This window comes from Dipodomys ordii, unplaced genomic scaffold (genome assembly GCF_000151885.1).
Source record: "Dipodomys ordii isolate 6190 unplaced genomic scaffold, Dord_2.0 Scaffold94, whole genome shotgun sequence".
Classification (NCBI taxonomy): domain Eukaryota; kingdom Metazoa; phylum Chordata; class Mammalia; order Rodentia; family Heteromyidae; genus Dipodomys; species Dipodomys ordii.
This window is the reverse complement of record NW_012267310.1, coordinates 2,400,363-2,406,175: the sequence shown is the minus strand read 5'-3', so window position 1 is coordinate 2,406,175 and position 5,813 is coordinate 2,400,363.

The window sequence follows — 5,813 nt, the reverse complement described above, 5'->3', positions numbered from 1 at the left end:
CAGTCTCTCCTGCCCGGGCTGGCTTTGAACCGCGATCCTCAGATCTCAGCCTCCTGAGTAGCTAGGATTACAGGCGTGAGCCACCAGCGCCCGGCTTGTACACTATTTTTACAATGAAAAACGTAATTTTTAAAAAGTATCCTTATTCTTTAATCCTAGATATTATCTTCTTCTGTGTTATAATATACCTATTGTAGGAAGCTATATCATATATGTGTGTCTTCTCACAATGTCAAAAATTAATAAAGATACATTTGCAAGTAAAAAAATTAACAGTTGGGGCTGGGAAGGTGGCTCAGTGGTAGAGTGCTTGCCTTGCATGCATGAGGCCCTGGGTTCAATTCCTCAGGACCACATAAGCAAAAAGAAAAAAAGCCAGAAGTGGCGCTGTGGTTCAAGTGGTAGAGCGTTCGCCTTGAGCTGAAGAGCTGAGAGACAGTGCCCAGGCCCAGAGTTCAGGCCCCACGACCGAGAAAAAAAATTGTTTAAAGCCAGAAGAGGTGGTGTGGCTCAAGTGGTAAAGCATCATCTGGCTTCCTTGAACCAATCCTCTAAGTCAGCCTCCCTCCCACTCGCTCAGATGATGTGAGCTCTCCCTGCAAGGAATTGTATGGGCTGGGAAGGTGGCTCAGTGGTAGAGCACTTGCTTTGTATGCACAAGGACCTGGGTTTGATTCCTCAGCACCACATAAAAAAAAAGCCGGAAGTGGTGCTGTGGCTCAAGTGGTAGAGCGCTAGCCTTGAGCGGAAGAGCTGAGGAACAGCGTCCAGGCCCAGAGTTCAGGCCCCACAAAACAAAAACAAAAACAAAAAAAACAAAAACAAAACAAAAAGAGCTCCTAGCTTCCTAGGTGTGTTGGAGAGGGTACCAGGTTAGAGGGCAGTGACAATCTGGATAATAAGATAATGTCGAAGCTTAGAGTGGAAAACCCTAGGTGACCGGATTAAGAAAATGCTTCCTAGTGTGCTACGAAGCGAATGGGTGCGCTTGCTTATTAGCCTTTAGGCCAAGGTGGACATCAGTTACAGGGTTTTTATCCAGCTAAGCAAAGAAGAGCCTCACAGCCCTGTACAGCTAGCGACAGTAACTACCTACAGAGTAGGAGGAAGTCAAAAGCAAACAAAAAAAATGTGCCTTTCGTTTAAAAGAAGAAGGTTGCAGGGGATCTAGGGCACTTACTGAAACATCCACAGGCTGTAACAAGCACAAGCACAAGGCGGTTGACTATATATATATGCATATATATATGTATATATATTATACACACACACACATATATATTGGTCCCAGATCTTCCTTGAGAAGGTCAGAGAGAGCTAGCTGCTCATAGCAGCTACCCTGGCCACCAAAGCCTTGTTGTTGTACTTTTATTTATTTATTTTCGCTTTTTCACCATCTCATTTGGGGCCCTTGAAGTCATTCTGCCTCCCTGTCTCCTGTGTGCAGCTGTGGTGAAATCATTTCCTCTTTTAAAAACTTGGCTTTAGCTATTAGGGTTAGCATGGCTGTCAAAAATCTGGATCACTCCCTGGCCTATTTTCGACATGAATGTGGGACTCGCCCAGCCATTTGAATACTACAGGCTTTAAAAGTTTGATTTAAAAAAGAACTCGTCTCAGGCGCTGGTGGCTCATGCCTGTAATCCTAGCTACTCAGGAGGCTGAGATCTGAGACTCTTTCTGTGTGTGTGGGGGGGGGGGTCATTCAGTCGTGGGACTTGAACTCTAGGCTTGGGCGCTGTCCCTCAGATCTTCAGCTCAAGGCGAGTGCTGTACCACTTGGGCCACCGCGCCATTTCTAACTTTCTGAGTGGTTTATTGGAGAGAAGAGTCTCACGGACTTTTCTGCTGGGTCTAGCTTTGAACTGCGATCCTCAGATCTCAGCCTCCTGCATAGGTAGGATTACAGGCATGAGCCTCGGACACCGGGCTCCGTGAGATTCTTATCTCCAATAAACCACAAAAAAACGGAAGTGGCGCTATGACTCAAATGTTAAAAAAAGCATTGGCCTTAAGCTGAAGAGCTGAGGGACAGCGCCTAGGCTCAGAGTTCAAGCCCCACAACTGACAAAAAAGAAAAAAAAGAACTCGTCCTTAAGAAGGGAGCTTAGACTATTACATTAACTCAAATGATTCACTTGTCAGCTGCACACCAGAAATACTCGAAGTACTCTAAAATATACTGTGGCTGCTTGGGCTCTGGTGTGAGCATTTCATAGAATTGGCCCTAGGTACGCTGGGGACATTGCGATTGCTAATTATTTCCAATTAAACACCAGCAAAGCAGGAAATGGAGCTGTAGCACAAGTGGTAGATTGCTACCCTTGAGCACAAAAGCTCAGGGATGGCACCCAGGCCCTGACCCAGGACCCACACAAAATTCATTAAATAAGTAGAAAATGCTTTAAAAGGTGGAAACAACTCAAAATGTGTATCAAGAGATGAATGCATAGACAAAAATGTAGTATATTGCATTTATACCAGGGGGCATAATTTGACCATAGAAAGAAAGAAAGTCCTGACCTGGTGCTGGTAGCTCATGCCTATGCGCCTAGCGACTCAGGAGGCTGAGATCGGAGAAGCTTTGTTTGAAGCCAGGTGGAAAAAAAATCCATGAGGCTGTTATCTCCAATTAACCAGCAAAAGCCAGAAGTAGAAGTGGGGATCAAGTGGGAGAACACCAGCCTTGAGTTTTAAAAAGAAAAAAAGCGAAGGGACACAGCCCAGGTCCTGAGTTCAAGCCTCAGTACCATCACACACAGGGAAAAAGAAAGGAAGAATAAAAAGAAAAGAAAGGGGAAGGGGAGGGGGGAAGGGAAGGAGAGAAAAAGGTCTTGATACATGCTACAACATGAGTCAACCTCAAAAACAGGCACCCGTGGCTCACGCCTATAATCCCAGCTACAAAGGAAGCTGAGTTCAGAGGTTTGAAGCCAGCCTGGGAAGAAACGTCTGTGAGACTCTTATCTCTAATAAGTTATTCAGAAAAAGCTGGAAGTGGAGCTGTGGTTTATGTGGTAGAGCACTAGCCTTGCGTACAAGAGGCACAGAGACAGCACACAGGCCCTGAGTTCAAGCCCCAGGACTAGACAAAAATAATCAGTGAGGGAGTTTGGGAGGGAGGGGGGAGAATGTTAAGAGGAGTGACAATGACTAACACTCATTGAATTCATAAACTGCTTTGTTGAGGCAACTCTTTTGTACAATTACTTAACAATATAAACGGTATATATATAACAGAGGCTAGTTCTAAAACACTACCTGCATGTGATTATATAGATCAAAACACCTAAAGCTAAAGAGACAGAGATGTTAGGATGGGAAATTTGCTATCTTATGGGTACAACTTTCTTTTGGGGTGCTATCTTGAAACTGAATAGATGAAGGTGATTGCATAACATTGTTAATGCAGTATGTGCCACTGAATTGCTCTCTTAATTGAAATTATTTTGTGCTGCTCCCGGGGCTTGAACTCAGGGCTTGGGTGCTTGTACCTTAGTTTCTACCACTCAAGGCTGGTGCTCTACCACTTGAACCACAGCTCTACTTCCTGCTTTTTGGTGGTTACCTGAAAATAAGCCTTGCCTGCATGGACTGGCTTGGAACCTTGATCCTCAAATCTCAGCTTCCTAAATGAACTATATAACTTGTGGGTTGGGACAGGAGGAAAAAACAGGGATGGAGCAAGCACTGTCCAGAAAGAAATGTACTCTTTACCTGACTTATGTAACTGTAACCCCTATGTACATCACCCTTATAATAACAATAAAAAATAAAAGTCTCAGCCTCCTGAGTAGCAGGATTACAGGCATGAGCCACCAGCGCCCAGAGCTCACAGCTCCAAGTCATTTATTTATTTTTATTTTTACCAGTCCTTGGGCTTGAACTCAGGACCTGGGTACTCTCTCTGAGCTTCTTTTGCTCAAGGCTAGCACTCTACCACTTGAGCCACAGCACCACTTCCAGCTTTTTCTGCTTATGTGGTATTGAGGAATCTAACCCAGGGCTTCATGCATGCTAGGCAAGCGCTCTACCACTAAGCCACATTCCCAGCTTCCAGGTCATTTTACATTAAACTAAACTTTTCATTATATTGTCTGTAAATCTACCTTCCATCACTGAAGGACGAACATGGGCCATGGAATTGTCAAAGAACTATGTGTTCTTTCAATGGATTATTTCCAATCTTTCCAATCAAACAAAGTTTATTCACTCATTTAAATGTATAAACAGTAAGACTGAGTAATGTATTCAAGGCCATACATTTTGTAGCAGAACAAAGCATGGCTTGTGGGTCAGTCTTAATTCCAAGTCTATAGAATTTCTAGTGCTATTGCTGCACAGTACTGGAAATAAGTGCAGAAAAGCAAACCAACAAGGCTCAATGGCTCTTTCAAACCCCACTCATTCACCATGCAGACGATTGTTATTTTAAGAAAAGGCTAGAAGAAAAAGAGAGATTTTATTTTGGCATACAAAGTCAAAAGAATAAATATTCGTTTTCCTGTACTTGGATCTTCTTGGAGCTTCTTCAAAGCAAGGAAATTTATACGTGTTGACAAACCCATATTTAAAGATCTTTGGCTCCCTTTGCAACTTCTTCTTGGCATTGCTGGTCTCATGACTTCCGTCTGTCAGGTCCTGAGGGTCTACCTAAACCCCTGCCTCAGCAGTTACTACAGGATTCCCACCACAAACAAAGAGTCACTCCCCTCTATACCGCCACGTATTTTGTCTGCTTATCTTGTGTATCGCCTGGCATATAACAATGCTCCTCAGCAAAGTCCTGCATTTTAAGGATATGGTTAAGGATACTATTAAAATATGTATATTCCTAGTTACTCAGGAGGGTGAAATTTGAGGATCAGGGTTCAAAGCCAGTGCAAGCAAGAAAGTTTGTGAACCTCTTATCTCTAATTAAGCACCAAAAAAAAAGTCAGGAGTTGAGCTGGGAAGGTGGCTCAGTGGTAGAATGCTTGCCTTGCATGCATGAGACCCTGGGTTTGATTCCTCAGCACCACATAAACAGAAAAAGTGGTGCTGTGGCTCAAGTGGTAGAGTGCTAGCCTTGAGCTGAAGAGCTGAGGGACAGTGCCCAGGCCCAGAGTTCAGGTCCCATTACTGACCAAAAAAAAAAAAAAAGTCAGGAGTGGAGCTGTAGCTCAAGTAGTAGAGCGCTAGCCTTGAACAAAAGAAAGTTCAGGCCCTGATTTCAAGTCCCAGGACCTACAGAAAAAGGAAAATATGCATATTCATCATGCCAAGAACTTTGGCCTTTAATAATCTAAAAGTCAAATTTTGGGGGCTAGAAAGGTGGCTCAGTGGTAGAGCGCTTGCCTTGCATGCATGGGGCCCTGGGTTCCATTGCTCAGCACCACATAAGCAGAAAAAGCCAGAAGTGGGGCTGTGGCTCAAGTGGGCGAGTACTAGCCTTGAGCTGAAGAGCTGAGGGACAATGCTCAGGCCCAGAGTTCAGGCCCTATGAAAGACCAAAAAAAAAAAATCACATTTTCAAACTTCTATTTTGTGCCAGTATGAAGCCTTGAACTGAGAGCCTGGATATTATTCTTTAGGATTTTTTTTTGGTCAAGACTGGCTCTCTACCACTTTAGCCATAGCTCACTTCCAGCTTTTTGGTAGTTAATTGGAGAGAAAAATCTCAAGGACTTTCCAGCTTAAGCAGGCTTCCCATATCCATCTTGAGATCTTAGCCTTGTGAATAGTTAGGATTACAGGCTATGAGCCATATAATACATATATATATATATATATATATATATATATATATATATGTGTGTGTGTGTGTGTGTGTG